Source organism: Chiloscyllium plagiosum, unplaced genomic scaffold, assembly GCF_037043375.1.
Source record: "Chiloscyllium plagiosum isolate Xiang-an unplaced genomic scaffold, Cpla_swu_hap1 HiC_scaffold_18, whole genome shotgun sequence".
Classification (NCBI taxonomy): Eukaryota; Metazoa; Chordata; class Chondrichthyes; order Orectolobiformes; family Hemiscylliidae; genus Chiloscyllium; species Chiloscyllium plagiosum.
Genome location: NW_028270156.1, coordinates 52,799,502 through 52,820,545, shown reverse-complemented (window position 1 = coordinate 52,820,545; position 21,044 = coordinate 52,799,502). Strand labels below are relative to the sequence as shown.

The 21,044-nt window shown below is 40.6% G+C and overlaps 1 protein-coding gene across 6 annotated transcripts in view; it reads left to right on the top strand.

Annotated features, from left to right (window-relative positions):
* Window positions 1-21,044, top strand: part of dagla (diacylglycerol lipase, alpha) — a 329,798-nt gene that overhangs the window by 11,285 nt on the left and 297,469 nt on the right. For 4 of the 6 annotated variants that reach the window (XM_087996617.1, XM_087996616.1, XM_087996618.1 and 1 more), the window contains exon 2: window positions 19,288-19,366. The exons of the other annotated variants lie outside the window; for them this stretch is intronic. The gene's annotated coding sequence lies outside the window, so the exon portion shown is untranslated. The remainder of the gene's footprint in view (window positions 1-19,287; window positions 19,367-21,044) is intronic. 6 annotated transcript variants of the gene reach the window in all.

The following is a 21,044-nucleotide window of genomic DNA, read 5'->3' as shown; positions in this document are numbered from 1 at the left end:
AAGCAGCTATGGCTTCATTAAAACATGCTTTCTGTAATAAAATAAAGTTTGTTCCCATGAATATGCTAGCTTCTTATTCCTTTAAATTTTGCAGGATTTAAGTTTGAATTGTCACTTGCAGACATATATTAAACCACAATATTTTAAAAGCTTATTACCTTTATTTAATAGAAAGTTTGCTGTGTATAACTAGTAATTAGTCTGAAAAATAATCTTTTTAATTTGCTATCTGTAAAGTTGAGTATAAACAGTGAATTTGAGAGAGAATGTGTGATCCTGTGGTGAAGCATTAGAGGGGGAAAAAAAAACCTTCTTTTGCTTTGATTTTATTTAGAGGGAAGAGGAGGATTCCATTCATAATTTTTTGTTTCTCTAGAGTGAAGCTTCTGTCGAGTCATTCTTATTTCCAGGCTTAGATGTCTTTAACAAATCTGGGATCACTGAAAGTATGAAAGTATTAGTTACAAGTGCCCGGAAACACAATTCACTGTTTATCCCTGTCTCATTCTTTCTTTGCTGAGAACCCTATCTTATGTTTTGTTGATTATGGACCTGTTTACAACTACAGTGGAACAATCATTGTGCTTTTCTGGCTCTGCACCAAAATGCTGATTGACAAAGCCAGGAGACAAAAACCCTGTTTTTTGCTATTTCTATTTACCTTTTCCTTTTCTTGGAAAATAAATACTCTTAATATTTTCTGCTGTTTTTAATGATTTTCTTAAAAATTCCCAATGCAAAATTATCCGAAACAAAATCATGTTTTCTGTTCGCTTTGTATCATGCAGCAAACAAATGGGACTTCAATGCTTGTAGAATATGGGGTAAAACGAAAAGGAGTTTTGCACCATTTTGCTGCTTGTCATCTTCATAATCTTCTGCCTTAATTATTTGATACAATTCAACAAAATGGGAACTATTGATCAAGATAAGCAGCAATCTGCATTTTAGTTAGAAGCACCATAAATCATTGTTACTCCTATTTGTAAGTTTTGTTGATCCATTTTTCCTGATTTAGGTTGTGATTTGATGGGCTTGTGAAAATATATTCAGTAACCTATTAGCTTTGTTTAGAGTACATGTGACTTGTCTACTGAATTTCATTATACTTACCAAGGAACTAACTACAGCTGCTCAAAGTGTAGACCAGAAATTTTAACTAACAGTCTTGGCCTCTGGTGTGGCTGATTGTTGCAAAAATCTGTGCAAAATGTATTTGTCGTTGATGTTTAATCTTTTAGATTCGATTCCCAATTATTTTAAAACTTTTGAATATTAAGAATCCTGAATTTTCAAAGTGAAGTAGTGCAAATGCTGGAAATCCGAAATGAAAGCAGAAAATACTTGAAATATTCAGAATTTCAGGAATTATCTGGAGAGTATCAAAGTTAACATTTTCAGGTTGAAGATCATGTTTTGATGAAGGGTCATTAACCAGAGACATTAGCTTTTTTTCTTTCCACAGATGATGTCAGGTTTGTTGAGTAATTCCAAAACTTTTTGTAGTTTTAATTTTCAAATCAGTCAAAGGCCATGAATTCAAATTTTTTTTTGTCAAAATAGTAGTGACTTCTCTGGATATTCCTTGGCCAGACAGTAATAGCTAGAACATATTATTTCCAGACAGTGAAGTGAAAAGTTTGAACTATACATCATGTGATATGAGTTTGACAGGAAACATCCCATGCCCCTTTTGCTGATTTTGTTAGCATCATGTTCCATCTACGTATGGTATTAACTGAAGTTTTTAAGAATATCTCGCATAGAGGAGACATTACACCACTGTTAAAAGTTGTAAAGCATTAGGAGGTAGTGTCTTGAAGCAGTTGTGTGGAATCTGGGCTCTGAAATTGGGGGTGGCGAGCTCACCAGAGGAATGGGAGGATATTTGGGAGAACGTAAGGAAAATTTCGATTTGCAGTAGAGTGCAGGCTATGCAATTGAAGGTACTCCACAGGTTTATTTGGCACTGGAGCAGCTTGCAAAATTTAAGACAGGAGCATCTTCCAGTGTGTCCCAAATGTAAAATAGATATAGGTACTCTTATTCATTTCTTGTGCCACAAGCTTCGTAGGTATTGGGGCGCTATAGCGAGTGTTTTGAAAGGGGTCTTGGGAACCGAGGTCAAGGTAGATCCGGTGTCCCACCTCTTGGGTTTGCCGAATCTCCTCTGTTTGGACAGAAATTGTTTAGTATTCTTTCATTTTGTCTGAGGAAGAACATTCTAGGTGTCGAAAAATCACCCAGGACTCTCTGGGTGAGGTGGGTTAGTTATGGAGCATATCCCTCTGGACTTTCTTACAAGTATGGTGCACCAGAAAGTTGAACTTTTTTAATAGGATGTGGCGCAGACCTATCGGCTATATTGGTTAGGGCCTTTGTGTAGGAGCGCTGTGTCTGGTGGCCCAGGGGCCCCTTGGAGGAAGAATTCTGAACAAATATGGATATGTTAACTGATGCTCCCGGTGATGGGGAGCTTTGGTGGGATTGCGCTGAATGCTGTAACTTAATGTAATTTAATTTAACTTGCCTTGGTTTAACTCAGTTTAATTTAGTTTGTTTTTGTTTTGATTTAGTTATTTATTGAATTGTAGTTTGTGTAGAGTTTCCTTTCTCCTAGATTGTTTGTGGAATAGAGAAGTAGTTTGTCTACGGTTATAGTTATATTGCAAGATTGTTCCATTATTTTGTTGTAATTTTATATTTTTGTAAAAAAATCAAAATCATCTTCTCAAAAAATGTTTAAAAAATGTTGTAAAGCATATTGTGAAAGAAGGGTGATGGTATCATACTTTCTTTTCAAGAAGGCGTTTCCCTGTTAATGCCATATTTTAATCTGCAAACCGCAATTAAACTTGTTGTTTCAAGTATTTTTTGCTTGAAGTCATTAAATGTTGTGTCTTCATACTTCTCTAATTTAGCATTATGGCCTGATGGTATAAAATGTTGTTATCATAAGATAGTGTAACTCCATGGTTAGGAATATGGAGCAAACAATGTTAAAATGTTTCTGTACCTACTAGAGCGTATGATAATGAAGTGATATCAAGACACCTATCATAATGAAAGAGAAAAGAAAGAACTTCGCAAGAGCATCAAATGTGACATCATTTTAATTTTTGTTATGCTTCTGATTGAGTCAGGAAAGATAACCAGTACCTAGGAGAGCTCCCTGTACACATGATCTATCTGTAGACCTGAGTAAGGAAATAGGGATATCGCTTCATCTGAAGGATCTACTCATTTCGGATCTAATCTGGTATTAAATTGTTTGGTGAAAAATCAATAGCCATAATACAAAATTTATTAGATGGTGGGTGGTTGGGAGCTGAAATATTCTGTCTGAGAATTGTGGTGTGACAGATTAGTTAATTCTGCATGAATGCATTGTTAAATTGTTTGAAGAAAAATATGCAGGTCTATGAGGGAAGGTGAGGGAATGGAACCAGGTGTGTTGCTGCTGCAGAGTATTGTCATGAACACAATACAGTGAATGGCTTCTGTGCTATTACCATCAAACAATTTTATGGACACAGGAGTCGGGTGAAAGAACAAAGAGAAGGTTGTAAAAGTGTGGAAACAGGAAAAATTAAACAATAAGAGTTGGTGGTACAAGGGCAAAGGAAGTGCTAATGGGATATCTTTTTAAAATTTATTTATTCATGGATGAGAGTGTTGCTGGCCTAGCCAGCATTTATCACCCATTCCTAATTGCCTAGTGGACAGTTCAGGGTCAACCACATTGCAGTGGGTCTGGAGTCACAATTAGGCCAGACCTGGTATGGATGGTAGTTTCCTTCCCTAAAGGGCATTAAAGAACTATACTCCAATAATCAACATTGGATTATATGGTCATTGTTAGACTCTTAATTTTTATTGAATTCAGATTCCACCATCTGCTATGGTAGCATTTGAACCTGGGATCCTCAGAACATTGCCTGCATTGTTGGATTAACATTCCAGCGGTAATACCACTAGGCTATTGCCTGCCCCTTCCCATAGAAAGGAAACACAAGCCATAAGGTCCATAAAATAAAGGAAAACTCATGATCTTGTTGCTTGTGAAAGAAATTTTAAATTTAAGATGAAAGTGTTGCTTCACTGTGATTGAGTGTTTGTTAAAGGACATTTCCAGGAAAAGGGTTGAATCCATCTGTTTGTTGTTTATGATGAACAGAAGGAATTTTGGGTGGTACTAAATGGTTGTTTCTATTGATTAGGAAATTAATAAAAAGTAGATTCGGAATTATTAAGGGAAAAATGACTGGGGAAGTTAAATATTTTCAGATTTAGAAACAAAATGTTTTACCACAATTGGCTATTCACGCAGAGACTGTAAGTTTAATTTGAATTTTTTCAGTGATCAAAAATAGAGGATGATATTAAGTAAATTGTATGTGATTTAGAACATGCTCAGTTGAAGAGTTAGCACTGATATGGGCAATTCCCAGCAAATATCTTTTGTGTTGCTATTCTAGAAAGTAAGAAGTTGACTTCAAAGAGTTATAATGGATATAATGTATAGAGATATAGTGGTCAGCAAAGAAGGGGGATCTATTTGTAAGCTGTTGAGACATACGATGTCAAGATGCACTAAATGTTGGAGGTACAAAGCTACCATTCATCAGAGTAAGAAGAGTGTTTTCTTTATGATAAGGTAGGTGATTATAGAGGGATAAAAAGGCTTTGTGGTGATTTCAATCAGCCGAATATAAAATTATGAATGGTGCAATTGACTTACATGGTAATGTATCCCCTTTTGCTTAGGGAGTCTTGAGTTGTGGCAATGTGCACTTTTTAAATGCAATTGTCGTCTGGAACTATGGATAGGGATTGTAGTAATTCTAACATTCTGTTCATCACATAGAGTCATACAGCACGGAAACTGACCCGTCGGTCCAACCAGTCCATGCTGAACATAGTCCCAAACTAAACTAGTCCCACCTGCTTGCTCTTGCCCCACTTCCCTCCATGGCTGACAGGAATCCCTCTTGCACTCGACCTGCCAATGGCAGTTGTTGAAATGCTTTGTGGATTATTAATCTGTTTGGCCACATTTTGAGTGAACCTTCCTTTACCATCAAGTGTTGGAGTGGGACTCAAATCCTAAGCTTCTGGCTTTGAAGCAGGCATGCCACCCACTCACCACAAGACTGCCCAAATTTACATAGTGCAGGCTATTCAAAATAACTCATGACTGTCTCTTTATCAAGAGATGTAAGGTTTTGTTTATGTGTATGCTCATAGTTTTTGCAATTGTTTTGAAGCCAAAAACCATAGCATAATGCAATATCAATCCTCTATTGTTTGCCCATTCAGTCACCATGCAAATCGCTACCTGATTTGAACTCTGGCTTTTCATTAGAACAGAAATGTACACACCACTTTTTTTTTGGCGTATTATTCTCAGTACTGTTGCATTGATCATATTAAAGTACCTCTCTCTTTTTACTTTTATACTAGACTTTTGTAACTGACTTTTAACCTCTGATGGATATACTTGACATGGACCCCTTTGTTGTAAAAATGAAAAGTAATTTGTGCCAGAAGCAAATATTTCCTGCTGAGACTGAACTAGGGAAAAAATGAGAGATTTTTAGCATACAACCCTGTGACACGTGTAAGTTTTCCATAGCAGTTAATAGGGTCTGAGTTCACTTGTGAATTTAAAATTCTTGTAAGAAACGTGAGTAAGTTCAGGCAGAGTCCATGTTGAATATTTATTGATGCTATATTAGAACGATTGTAAAAATGACTTTTTGTAGAAGGCAGTACAATAGCAGAATGTTACATTATCATTTGACAGTGTAGCAGATTTCATTTTTAGGTATGAACTAAATTGTAACTCTTCAGATTTTCAGCAGTTGTAATACTTCTAGATTCTGTTAAAAAAAATTATACTAATTCTTAGACTGCGATCTATTTAACTTGGCATGGTTAAAATTATCTGGAGTCTTCAAGCATTCCTTCTTTTTCTTGTTCAAATTAAGCAATCAACGTTCTTAAACTTTCTCTGGTTCCACTTTTTATTTTAAAAAAGATCAGCCCTTCCAGAGTATTAGGTCAGGTTGGGGAGGTTGTTGGGTTTGGGAGGGTAGGTGAAGTGAATTACTTGGTGTGTGTCAGGAGAAATGTTGCCTTCATTGCATGAGGAATTGAATATTAAAATAAGGATTTCATACTTCAGTTATACACAACATTGGTGAGACCACATTGCTCAAACTGTGCACAGTTTTGGTCTCTTTATTTAAGGAACGATGCCATTGAATTGGAGGTGGTTCAGAGGAATCTTACTAGATTGATAGCTGGAATAAGCAGGTTGGAAAGATTGGCCAGACAGGAATTGAATATTTTGATATGAAAGTAGATAAATTGCAAATCAAAAAGATTTGCAACACAGATAGATCAGCCATGATCTTAGTTATGGCAGAGTAGGCTTGCAGGACCAAATGTCCTACTTCTAATTATAATTTGTATTTTTTTGCATGAAAAAGGAGGGATAGGACTGCTTCAGTCTACAAAGAGGGATGACATATGTAGGCAGAGGGTGTGGCTGAGGTATCAAATGAATGCTTTACATTAGTCAGTTTAGTCATAAAGATAATCTGCCCAGGAAATGATGAAAAAAGGAGTAATTTGCATGTCAGAAGGGTTCAAAATTGATAGGAAGTATTGGATAGACAGTCTATACTTAAAGTTGACAAGTCATTGAAAGTTGAGAGCAGGGTAAATAAAACCTACAGTTTCCTAGGCTTTACAAGGGGTGTTAGGAATACAAGAGCAAGGAGCTTAAACTGAACTTTTTGGGGCACTAGTTCAGAGTCAGCTGGAGTGTATCATCTACTTCTGGGTGTCTCACTTGAGGGAGGATATGAATACACTAGTGGGAGTGCAGAAAAGATTTGTGATGATGGCTCCAGAGATGAGAAGCTTCAGTGGTGACAATAAATTGGAGAAGTTCCGTGTTCGATTCCACCCTCTGGCTGTGTGGAGTTTGCACGTTCTCTCTGTTTGTGTGGGCTTCCTCCCACAGTCTGAAGATATTCAGGTTAGGTGGGTTAGCTATAGGAAATGTAGGGTTATGGCGATTAGGGTAGCGGTTGTGTCTGGGTGGGATGCTCTTCAGAGTGTCGGTGTGGACTTGATGGGCAGAATGGCCTCCTTCCACATTGCAGGGTTTCTGTGATTCAAAGTTAGAGCAGTTTCCCTTGAGTAAAGAAATTGGAAAGGAGATTTGTTAAAATTTTCAAAATCACAAGGGCTCTGGACAGAATACATGGAGAGAAACTGTTCCCGCTTGCAAAACAATTGAGAATGAGAGGGCACAGATTTAATTAAGTTTGTAAGCTTGATTGCTGAGCTGGAAGGTTTGTTCTCAGATGTTTCATCACCATGTTTGCTAACATCATCAGTGAGCCTCCATTGAAGGGCTGGTGTACTGTCCCGCATTCTATTTGTGTGTCTTGATTTGTTGCGGTGGGTGGCATCACTTCTGGTTCTTTCTCTGAGAGGTTGGAAAATGGGGTCCAAATTGATGTTTGTTAATGGTGTTCTGGTTTGAATGCCAAGCCTCTAGGAATTCCCATGTGTCTTTGTTTAGCCTGTCCCAGGATGGATGTGTTGTCTATGTGTAAGGATACTAGTGATAGTTGATCTTGTCTTTTGGTGGCTAGTTTCCTGCCATTCTGTCCGATGTAATGTTTGTTGCAGTCCTTGCAGGGTATTTTGTATATGATGTTCGTTCTACTGGTTGCTGGTACTTTAGATTCTTTGGATTCATCAAGCATTGTTTGTGCTGGTACGTTTGTGGGCTAACATGATGCCACAGGGTTGGAGTAGTCTGGTCATCATCTCGGAGAGTCTAGATGTGTTATGTTGTCGTTTAAATTTGTAGTGTAAAATTTGGTGGACTGCTTATCGGGTACCCATTGTTCTTGAATACATTGTATAGGTGTTTTTCTTCGGCATTTCATAGTTCCTGGGTGCTGCAGTGTGTTGTGGCTCATTTAAATAATGTCCTGATGCAGCTCTGTTTGCGGGTGTTCAGATGATTGCTCCTGTAATTGAGTATCTGGTCTGTGTGTGAAGCTTTCCTGTAGATGCTGGTCTGTAGCTCTCCATTGGCTTTTTGTCCTACTGTGACATCTAGGAAGGGGGGGTCTATTGTTGTTCTCTTTTCTTTGGTGACCTTTATACCTGTAAAGATGGGTGTTTGTGGGTTTCTTCTAATTTGTTGTGTTTCGTAATGATAAAGGTGTCATCCATATAGTGGATCCAAAGCTGATGCTGGATCGTGGGGAGGGCTGTTTTGCATAATTGTTTCTGCCAAGATTCCTGACGGTGATCCCATGGGTGTCCCATTGGTTTGTTTGTAGGTCTTGTAGTTGAAGGTGAAGTAATCTGCCCCCTTGGCATCATGGTAGCCCACAAAACTGCAACACTAAAACAACTCTTGATGAATCTAAAGGACCCTGTACCAGCAACCAGCAGAATGAATGTCATATACAAAATACCCTGCAAGGATCTCAACTCCCATTACATCAGGCAGACTGGCAGGAAACTAGCCACCAGGATCCACTAGTACCAACTAGCCACCAAAAGATATGATCAGCTATCACTTGTATCCTTATACACAAACACTGAGGGACAGCAGTTCAACTGGGACAATACATCCATCCTGGGGACAGAGACAAAGACATGCATGGGAATTCCTAGAGGCCCATCATTTAAAACAGGTCTTCTTCAACAAACATCGATTTGGACTCCATTTACCAACCCCTCAGAAAAAAACCGGAAGTGATATCACCCAACACAACAGACCAAGACACACACATAGAAAGTAGGATAGTACATCAGCGCTTCACCGGAGGCTCACTGATGATGTTACCTAGCATGGTGACGACACGTCTGAGAACAAACCTTCTAGCTCAGCAAGCAAACTTAACCTGAACCACAACCTGAGCAACACATCTTCTGAAAAATTGCACACGGGTTAATGTAATCGGTAAAAGAAGTGGAATTGGGAAAACCTTTTTCATGCTGGCAGTGGTGAAGCTCTGGAATGTACTTTCTCGGTGTGTGGTGCAAGCAGGTTCAGTTGAAATTAGACTGCATATTTAAAAAGAAAATGCAGGATTATGGGGGGAAAGATGAAGATTGGCACTGTGGTTTAGGCACAATGATCTAAATTGTTTTTAAGGTCATTTCTGGTATTGTCTGCGCGCTTGTAAAATTCCGATCCTTCCTTTTCCTCCTGCTGTCGCTGTTTAGCTGGCCTTCCACTCCACTGGCTGTAACTGATGACCTATTTTGAATCGTTCCTTTCCTGCTGCTATAAATGACAGCTTGGCATTATCCTCCTTGCTGCTGTAGATGATGGCTGGCTTGCTTCCATCACCAGTTTTCTGATCTGATTCAGGAGCCCAGTTTTTTGTTATAGATTTCACCAACAATCCGAGGATTGCTTTATTCCTTTCCTGCAGCACTCTGCATCAATGATAAGCAAAAGAAGAGAAAATAGAAAAGAACAAACACTTGAAAAAGTGATAAGGAGAAGAAATACATTGAACCAAGATGGGGGATTGATGGTGTTGATATATATAAAGGAGTTTGTTTCTTATTTTGTAAATTTTTGGTGGGGCGAGTTGAAAAAGTGGCTTGATTTTACTGCGTTCTTTTAACTGGCAGTTGTAGATCCCTCGTTTTCTTGTAGTTTTGCTCGATGAAAAGTAAGCTTATGTAATTTCCTGCCTCATCAAGAATTTTGATAATTTGATTTAAATCCCGAATCTCCCTTCTGACCTTGTTGCAGTGAAAGGATTGTGAGCCTCCCATATCACATTTTTATGTTCACATAAAGCATGAGTGCAGTGTCTGAAGCAGATGAAAAATTAAGAAAGGGGAAAGAGCTATGTTATCGAAGTACAGGGGAAACTTGCGAAGAAGCTGAGTAGGAACCCAAAAAAGGTGTGGGTAGGAATGGGGAAGGGAACTGCTAAGAACTAGCAGTCCCACATGTGAATTAAAGAAAACCGTGTGCAATAATGGGCAAATATGTTTTATCTTGGCGGTTAAGATTTTTATATGCTGAAATACAGCTCAGCCAAATTTCAAACATAAATGCAAGATATAGAAATGTTATATAAGTTTAAACAAGAGGTAATTGGTGTGAGATGTTCATGAATGAGTGGTGCATCTGCTTCACCAGTTTGAAGTATTTGGAAACATGCCAGATGCGTTTTCTTATGCTTAGGCAGAACTTGTATTCAAGAAACAAACTTTTGGTGATGGTCATATTGCTTTTGAGGTAGCTTGTTCTTTGGAAGAATTGGCAATCTGGTGGCTCAGTCATTTGCCATAGGCTTGAATAAGCACTTTTAAAGAGGGGTAGAAATGAAGTGACTAACTGGCAACGTTCTTTAGCATTCCACAGCAGTATGGAGATTAAGTAATTTGTCCTTAGCGTTCAAACACATTAGAGATTGCATAAAATGTGATGCCATTGCTGTAGCTGCTGCTGAAAATGGCTACCATCTGTCTTATTGAAAAATGTGGCACTAGAAAATACGCAGCATGTCAAGCAGCATCCGAGGAGTAAGAGAGTCGACGTTTTGGGCATAAGCCTTTCATGGGGAAGGGAGCTGAGAGATAAATAGGGTGGGGCATGGGGGAAGGTCAGGGGGATAGCGATAGGTGGATGCAGCTAGGAGGTGATTGTGATATGTCAGTGGGGAGGATGGAGCAGATCGGTGGGAAGGAAAATGGACAGGTAGGTCAGGTCAAGAGGGCAGTGCCAAGTTGGTTGGATCTGGGATGAGGTGGGGGGTGGGGAGATTTGGAAACCATTGAAGTCAATGTTGCTGTCGTGTGGTCTCCCCATCTTGTACCAGTTCCAACTCTCTTGACTGCTCTCTTGACCTAACCTACCTGTCCATCTTCCTTCCCACCTATCTGCTCAATTTGATATAATTCTTAACTTTGTTATTTAGCTTTAACTCATGCAGATTTCTCAAAGTCTTGCGTTGTCACTAGGATTAATCTTTCCTGAAAATGATTAAATGTCTCGTTGAAAGTTTGTCACTGCGAGTCTACTGTCCTATCTTTTAACCTTAGTTTTCCAGTTCACTTTAGCCAGCTCTGCCTTAGTTACTTTTACTTAATTTTAAGACATCAGTCTTTGACCCAAATGCATTCGTTAAAGAAATGCAGTGGCAGTGGCAATGTGAGTTTTGTTGATCCAAACGAAATTTGTGGATAGGGCTAGTGAGGTATTTGCATTATTATCAGAGGAGGTATCTGGGGTGTATGAGGAAGTGAAAAAAGCCATTTTAAGTGCATATGAGCTTGTACCAGAAGCCTATAGTCAGGAAGGACCCTGGTCAAACCTATATTGAATTTGAAAGGATCAAACAGAGTAATTTTGATAGATGGATAAGAGCTTTAAAAATCAAGCAAACTTATGATGCCCTTAGGGAGGTAATTATTTTGGAGGAAGTCAAAAATTAATTGTCTGAAGAAATGCAAACTTATGGAAGAGCAGAGAGTTAAACTGTAAGGTTAGCAGCTGAAGTGGCTGATAATTATGAGCTGCTTCATAAAACTCAGATTGGCTTCCAGAATCAATTTCAGTCCATGAGGAATAGAAATTGGGGCAAAGAGAAATCCTCATGTGGAAAGAGAAAGGTAGATCTCAGCGAAGATCATAAGGATAATTTACCACAGGGATTTAAAAAAAACCCTTGAGGGGGACAAAGGAGCTAAAAAGCTCCAGTGTTTTTGTTATAATAAAGTGGGCCACATGAAATCAGTGTCGGTGGGCTGGGGAAAGCCAGCTGTAGGAAAACAAGACAAGCCTGGGAGTTTTGTTAGGCTAGTAATAAAAAGCACAAGGAAAGTTATAAAACTGCCTCAGAGTGTACAAGATGATCAGAGATTGATTATGGAGGAAGCGCCAAATCTGCTTAAAAAATATTATTGCGAGGGTAAAGTTTATTCACATAGGCCAGGAGTAGCAAGTAAAGAGATTACAATATTAAGGGACACAGCATCCTCTCAGTCTGTAATGCTGAAGGATGAGGAGATATGTACTCCTGAGGGGCTATTGCCAGAGAAGGTACTCATAACAGGAATTCATGGTGAGACAAAAAGTGCTCACTTATGTAAAGTGAGGCTAGAGAGTCCAAAGAAGAGTGGAGAATTTGTGATAGGAGTACTGGACAAACTCTCAGCTCCAGGAATACAATTTGTCCTTGTAAATGATATAGCTAATTCACCGGTAAGAGTGCTGCCTACTCTAGTTGAAAAGCCATTGGAGACGCAGGTAACTGAAGAAATGAATGTTTTTTTCAGGAATTTTTCCTGATTATGTGGTCACAAGATCACAGAGGCATACATTGAAGCAGGAGAGATCAAAAAGCACAGAAAAGGAAGCTGTCATAGCTTTATCCAATACTTCTTTGATCAGATAAGTGGCACAGAGCAGGAGCAAATAGGTTAACATGCAAGTATCTTTAGCTCTGCTATACTTATTGAGTTACAAGAGAAAGATGAGAACTTAAAACAGTTGTATCAAAAGGCATATACAGAGAAGGAAGTGAATGCCTTCCTGTGTGTTATTACTTAACAAATGATGTCTTAATGAGGAAATGGAGACCATCATACATTCAAGCAGACGAGAAATGGGCAGAGATTCATCAAATCATTTTGCCAGTAGGGTGTAGAAAGGTGTTGCAAGTGGTGCATGAGCTACCACTTGGAGGACATTTAGGGGTGAGGAAAACACAGGCTAAAATACAAAGACATTTTTACTGGCCTGGACTATACAAGGATGTAGTTGAATTTTGCCAGATGTGTCACACATCAGCTAATCGGAAAACCACAGGCCGTAATAAAACCTGCACTTTTACTACCTATTCCAGCATTTGCGGAACCTTTCACAACAGTATTGATTGGTTGCATAGGTCCTCTACCTCAAACAAAAAGTATGAATAAGTATTCATTAACAGTAAAGGATGTATCTACTAGATTTCCAGAGGCAATTCCATTACGCAGCATCACAGCTAAAAGGGTTATAGAAGAATTACTTAAATTGTTTTACTAGATCAAGGATCCAACTTCACTTCTAAACTATTCAAGGAGGTTATGGATAACTTGGGAATAAAGCAATTTAAATGTACTTTGTACCATCCAGAATCGCAGGGAGCGCTAGAGAGATGGCATCAAACATAAAGACCATGTTGAGGGCTTATGGACGTGATTATCCAGATGATTGGGATAAGGGAGTTCCATTTGTACTTTCTGCGATCAGAGATGCAGCAAATGAATCAACCAAATTCAGTCCATTTGAATTAATTTTTGGGCATGAAGTAAGAGGACTGTTAAAATTGATTAAGGTGAAATTAATACATCAGAATTCGGAGACCACCCATTTAGACTCTGTGTCAAATTTTAGAGAACGATTAAATAGAGGTGGAGCGTTGGCTAGACAGCATTTAAAAGTATCACAGCATAAAATGAAACAGGAAGTGGATTATAAATCACAAATTTGCAATTTTTCAATTGGGGATAAGGTATTGGTGTAACAGGTGAGCCTTTAAAAGCCAGGTTTAGTGGGCCTTATCAAATTGAGAGGACATTGAGTGAGGAGAACTACTTGATAAGGACTCCAGACAGGAAAAAATCTCCTAGTGTGTCATGCAAATATATTCAAAAGGTATTTTGATAGGGAAGGAAAGCAAGAGGAGAAGTGTTAATGATTACAGCACAGAAGGAAGAACCAAGTTCAGAGGATTCTGAATTGGACATTTGTCAAATCAAATTGGACAATGAGGAAGTTGTCAAAAATTGGGATAAATTATTGAGTTACCTTCCACAAGAAAATCTAAATGACCTGAAAGAGTTATTACTATCATATGGGGAAATATGCAGAAATAAACTGGGAAGTACTAACCTAATTGTGCATGATATAGATATAGGAGATGCTGTTCCAATTAAGCAACATCCTTATAGACACAGGTTTAGAAGGAGATAGAGCGCATGCTCCAAGATGGCATAATCGAAGTGAGTTACGTGACTGGAGCTCAGCCATAGTCATGGTACCAAAGCCAGATGGTATCTCAATGTCAACACCGTTACAAGGACTGATGCATATCCAATTCCATGGTTGGAGGACTGGGTCAAAAAATTGGTAGGAGCAACTTAAATTTCTAAGTTGGGCTTGCTCAGAGGCTACTGACAAGTACCTCTATCAGAGACAGCAAAGGCAATTTTGGCATTCGTAACGCCAAAAGGTCTATACCAGTTCAAAGTCATGCCATTTGGTATGAAAAATGCGGCAACCACATTTCAGAGACTGACTAATAAGGTTAGTGCAGGGTTACCCAATTGTGTGGTCTGTATTGATTTTTAGTCACTCATGGAAGGAACATCTTCAGCATTTATTGGACTTGTTTGATCGACTTCGGAAGGCAGGCTTGGTGGTAAACCTAGCTAAAAGTGAATTTGCCAAAGCCTAAGTCACCTTTCTGGGCCATGTTATTGGACGTGAAAATGAAAGTAATTGGACAATTTCCCACACTGTTGATGAAGAAAGCAGTACTGCGGTTCCTGGGATTGAGTGAATTTTCCTGAAAGTTTGTGCTGAACTTTAGCAGTGTGGCTGCTCCACTCACTGAATTGTTTAAAAAGGGCAAGACGTTTCAGTGGATAGCGGACTGTCATAAGGCATTTGACAGCCTAAAACCTGTGTTAACCACTTCCCCAGCATCCGCCACACTGGATTACACAAAGCCTTTCAAGGTGGCTATCGATGCCAGTGATTTGGGTGTTGGTACAGTGCTCCTGCAAGCAGATGACGAGGATTTAGAAAGACCCATTGGATATTTTTCCAGATTGAACATTCATCAACAGAAATATTCAACGGTGGAGAAAGAGACTTTAAGCTTAGTGTTGGCATTGCAACATTTCAATGTTTATATTACAAACAGTGCATCTGAGATAATTGTATACACTGATCCTAACCCATTGACATTTGTGGAAACATTTACGGACAAAAATGTCAGACTATTTAGATGGAGCTTGTTGTTCAGCTATTCAATTTGACAATTGTTCATGTGGCAGGTTTCAAAAACGTGATTGTCGATGTGTTATTGAGGCTCGAATGAGATACGGAGGTGTTTGGTGGCGGGTGTGCCGCAGCCTGAACTTGCGTGTGGTTGTGCATGTTTGCATGTTTATAGTTCGTATGGTGTATGTATGTGTTTATACTACTAACCAAGCTTTTGAAGGGTTTTAAAAATGAAGCCATCTTTTGGTATTGATGGTTCTTTTTTTTAAGGTAGATGTCATAAAGCTGGTTCCTTAATTTCTAAAAGCTGTTCCTTTTCTCAAGGATACTATGTCCTTCGTTTTTTTTTTCAGAGGTGTTATGAATGCTCCCGGTGCTGATTAGACCGATTGACACAGAGATTAAAGGGTATTGAGAGGCCTTTTTGTTTATATGTAAACACATGAGATTTCAGGCCAAAGTGGTCATGTTTCCGAATTGACCTGTATAATGAAAGGGGAGTGGTCAGCTTCCTAGCAGTAGGTCAGTTCAGTACTAGTTGGGAGTTCAACAGTGAGCTATGTGGAATCATACTGTTTCGCGCTCTCCCACTGTCTCTAACTTCAACCTGTAAGCATCTGTTCCATTTTTTTGTACTGGTCTTTAAGGGTGTTTGCCGATTGGGACTGTTGTATATATTCGGCACAGCATAATTAAGTCTATTTTGGATAGACTGAGTTCTGTAGGGGTTCTTAATTCTGTTCTTTGTGTTTCATTGTGTAATTTTGTGAATAAATTCTTTGTCTGCTTTAAACCCTGGTGGTCAACCCAGCTAGCTTACTCTGGGTAATGTTCACTGTACACTTACTGAAACAACTTGCAAAATTACGGCCTGAGTAGCCTGCTCAAGAATGTTTTGAGTGGTCTGGCCTAGTCCATAACAGACGGATGTGTTTAGCATGCTTCAGATGAACACTACCTGAAAAGCACGTCTCCTTTTTTTTTCCTGTTCTGGTGCTAGGCTCTCATTGGAGACCATTTCTCCTACACCAATTTTGAGAGGTACATTCATCACTCTAATTTTATTTAACTGTGCCAGTTTGTTTGTGATCAAGTGATAATCCAGAGATTATCTTTGATGTTCTGCGTATTAAAAATTTTAACACTCTTCATAGTCCAGTCAGCCTAACATTTGTGGTAGTTAAATTACTTGAGAAGATTCAGAGAGATAAGGTATACGTGCATTTGGAAAGACTGGGTTTGATTAGGAATAGTCGGTATAGCCTCGTTCGTGGAAGATTTGTGCCTGACAAATCTTTGCATTCCTTGAAGTGACCAGGAACGTTAACGAGGGCAAGGCAGTAGCTAAAGTCTGAATGGATTTCAGTAAGGCCTTTGTTAAGATTCCACATGGTTGGCTGTTCTGGAAGGTGAGATTGCATGGAATCCAGGGGGGCCTGGCAAATTGGTTACACAATTGGCTTATTTGTAGGAAGGAGAAGGCAATAGTGGAAGGATGCCTATCGGACTAGAGGCCGGTGACTAGTGGAGTGCCTCGGGGTCAGTACTGTGCCAATTGCTGTTTATTATCAATAATTTTGGATGAGAATGTGAAAACATGATTAGTAAGTTTGCAGATGGCATTAAAATAGGCAGTATTGTGGACACTGAGGAAGATTATCAGCAATTGTAGCGGGACCTTGATCAGCTGGAGAAGTGAAACGCGAAATGGCAAATGGAGTTTAATCCAGATAAGTGTGAGGTCTTGCATTATGAAAATAATGGTAGGAGTTTCATGGTGAATGGTAGGGCCTTAAGGAGTGGAGTGGAACAGAGGGACCTTGGAGTTCAGGTACACATTTCTCTGAAAGTGGAGTCACAGGTAGATAGGGCAGTGAAGAAGGTTTCTGTCACGTTGGCCTTCATCAGTCAGATCATTGAGTATTGAAGTTGGGAAGTTATGTTGCAGTTGTATGGAGATGTGATCTATATGGACCTCAAGGAGAAAGTGAGGTCTGCAGATGCTGGAGATCAAAGTTGAAACTTTATTGCTGGAACAGCACAGCAGGTCAGGCAGCATCCAGGGAACAGGAGATTCGACGTTTCGGGCACAGGCCGAAGAAGGGCCTGTGCCCGAAACGTCGAATCTCCTGTTCCCTGGATGCTATATGGACCTCAGTAAGGCGTTTGACAAGGTTCCTCATGGGAGACTGATTAGATCTCATGGAATACAGGGAGAACTAGCCATTTGGATACAGAACTGTCTCAAATGTAGAAGACAGAGGGTGATGGTGGAGGGTTGTTTTTCAGACTGGAGGCCTGTGACCAGTGGAGTGCCACAAGGTTCTCTACTTTTTGTCATTTACATAAATGATTTGGATGTGAGCATAAGAGGTACAGTTAGTAAGTTTGCAGATGACACCAAAATTGGAGGTGTAGTGGACAGCGAACAGGGTTACCTCAGATTACAACAGGATCTGGACCAGATTGGCCAATGGGCTGAGAAGTGGCAGATGGAGTCGCAGGTAGGTAGGATAGTGAAGAAGGCATTTAGTATGCTTTCCTTTATTGGTCAGAGTATTGAGTACAGGAGTTGAGAGGTCATGTTGCAGCTGTACAGGACATTGGTTAGGCCACTGTTGGAATACTGCATGCAGTTCTGGTCTCCTTCCTATCGGAAAGATGTTGTGAAACTTGAAAGGGTTCAGAAAATATTTACAAGGATGTTGCCAGGGTTGGAGGATTTGAGCTATAGGGAGAGACTAAAGCGCTCTGCTAGGAGGCGTCCAGTCTCCCCAATGTAGAGGAGACCGTATCGGGAGCAATGGATACAATAAATGATATTGGTGGATGTGCAGGTAAAACTTTGGATGTGGAATGCTCCTTTGGTGCCTTGGATGGAGGTGTGGGTGCAGGTTTTGCAATTCCTGCGGTGGCAGGGGAAGGTGCCAAGACGGGAGCGTGGGTTGTAGGTGGGCATGGACCTGACCAGGTAGTCACGGAGGGAATGGTCTTTGCGGAAGGCGGAAAGGGGTAGGGAGGGGAATATATCCCTGGTAGTCGAGTCCGTTTGGAGGTGCCAGAAATGTTGGCAGATGATTTGGTTTATGTGAAGGTTGGTAGGGTGGAAGGTGAGCACTAGAGGTGTTCTGTCCTTGTTATGGATGGAGGGTTGGGGTTTGAGCACGGAGGTGCGGGATGTGGATGAGATGCGTTGGAGGACATCTTTAACCGCGTGGGAAGGGAAATTGCGGTCTCGAAAGAAGGAGGCCATCTGGTGTGTTCTATGGTGGAACTGGTCTTCCTGGGAGCAGATATGGTGGAGGCGGAGGAATTGGGAATAGGGTATGACATTTTTGCAGGAGGTAGGGTGGGAAGAGGTGTAATCCAGGTAGCTGTGGGAGTCGGTGGGTTTGTAAAAAATGATGGTGTCAAGTTGGTCATCATTAATGGAGATAGAGAGGTCCAGGAAGGGGAGAGAGGTGTCAGAGATGGTCCAGGTAAATTTGAGGTCAGAGTGGAATGTATTGGTGAAGTTGATGAATTGCTCAACCTCCTCGCGGGAGCACGAGGTGGGGCCAATGTAGTGGAGGAAGAGGTGGGGAGTGGTGCCGGTGTAATTACGGAAGATGGACTGTTCTACGTAGCCAACAAAGAGACAGGCATAGCTGGGGCCCATACAGGTGCCCATGGCTACCCCTTTGGTCTGGAGGAAGTGGGAGGGTTTGAAGGAGAAATTAAGGGTGAGGACCAGTCCGGCCAAACGAATGAGTGTCGGTGGAAGGTTATTGTTGGGGACGTCGGGAGAGGAAGAAACGGAGGGCTTGGAGGCCCTGGTCATAGCGGATGGAGGTGTAGAGGGATTGGCTGCATATGTGGTTCCCTTTGATCTCATTGGTATTTGTTGGTTTTCACTTACTGCATCCACAGCATGCCACCTTTTTCTGTGTCCTTTACTATATATCATTGATATTTGATTTGTCAAGTTATGGCTGCTACACAGATTGTCAACTATTTAATTGCTTTGTTTGAAGCTTAATCAGAGGTAAGTTAGCAGTGCTAGCTTTACATACAAAGGCAAAATACTGCAGATGCTGGAAATCTGAAATTAAAAGTCAAAATGTTCAAAATAGAAGACCAGGTAGCATCTGTGGAGAAAGAAACAGTGTTAACAATTTCAAATTGATGGGCTTTTATTGGAATTAATGAAAAACTGGAACATTAACTCTTTCTTTTTTCCATAGATGCTGCTTGACTTGCGGAAAAACTGAGCAAATCTGAAGTTATTTCTAAATATTTTACAAAGGAGTCTGTGTTGGCAAGGTACAAAATTTAAGAATCTGTGTAGAACATAAGTAATAATTAAATAGTTAGTATGCATATAATGTTTGAGTGAATTATTAAGTAAGGGATCACCCTGAACTTGCAGAATAGAAAAGCATCTTGAGGACTCGAGGTCTGTGCAAAGTTTGAAGTTGTGTTATCCCATTTAAAAGTGCATTAGTGTAAATATACCAATTGTCCAATATGGGACAAACTCAGTTTCACAAAAGAATTACTGGACAAACCCCCTGCCATTTTTTGAGTTCATATTTTTCCCCAGAGAGCCATGTGCAACTTCCATGTGACGCTGTCTTGATCTTAGCTACTTGACATTTCCTATCTGCAATTACTTTATATGGGTGGAAGCTAAATGTGTGATGTATCATATGACAAACAACATGTTTGAAAAATCTGTGTGTACTCTGTGTCTCTTGCTTCTATTGTGCAAGTTTATACATCTTGATGGATTCCAAAAAAAAGTTGGTCTTCTTTTTATCCATAGTCTTCAGTGGTAAGCAGGTGAAAGTGAGGACTGCAGATGCGAGAGATTAGAGTCAAGAGTTGGCACTGGAAAAGCGCAGCAGGTTAGGCAGCATCCGAGGAGCAGGAGAGTCAATGTTTTGGGCAAAAGCCCTTCATCAGGAATGAGACTGTGAGCTGAGGGGGTGGTGAGATAAATGGGAGGGGGTGGAGCTGAGGGGAAGGTAGCTGAGAGTGTGATAGATAGATGAAGGTGAGGGTGAAAGTGATAGGTCAGAGGGGAGGATGGAGCAGATAGGTGGGAAGAAAGATGGACAGGTCATGAGGGCAGTGCCGAGTTGGAAGGTTGGATCTGGGGTAAGGGGGGGGGGGAGGGGAAATGAGGAAATTGTGAAATCCACGTTGATGCCATTGGGTTGGAGAGTCCCGAGGTGGAAGATGGAGCATTCTTCCTCCAGGCGTTGGGTGGTTAGTGAGCGGAGGTGGTGGAGGCCCAGTTTCTGCATGCCCTTGGCAGAGTGGGAGGGGGAGTTGAAGTGATTGGCTACAGGGTGGTGGAGTTAGTTGGTGCGGGTGTCCTGGAGATGTTCTCTGAAGCACAGAGAAATTCAAGTTTTGTCAATAAACAAGAGGGCTTCAAAGAGCATCTCTGGGACGCCCAAACCAAACAACCCCACTGCCCCGTGGCTGAACAGTTCAACTCCCCTCTCACTCTGCCAAGGATATGCAAGAACTGGGCCTCCACCATCGCCACTCCCTAACTCCCGATGCCTGGAGGAAGAACGCCTCATCTCCCACCTCAGGATCCTCCAACCCCATGGGATTAATGTGGATTTCACCAGTTTCTTTATTTTCCCCTCACCCCACGTTTATCCCAGATCCAACGTTCCAACTTGGCACCGTTCTCATGACCTGTCCTACCTGTCCATCTTCCTTCCCACCTATCTGCTCCATCCTCCCCTCTGACCTATCACCTTCACCCCCACCTTCATCTACCTATCGGACTCTCAACTATCCCCCCCCCAGTGTCACCCCTCCCATTTTTCTCACCACCCCCTCGGCTCACAGCCTCATTTCTGATGAAAGGCTTTTGCCTGAAATGTCGACTCTCCTGCTCCTGGGATCCTGCCCGACCTGCTGTGCTTTTCCAGCAGCACAATCAGTTGACATTACTCAAATGTATTTAGGACTGCATTTA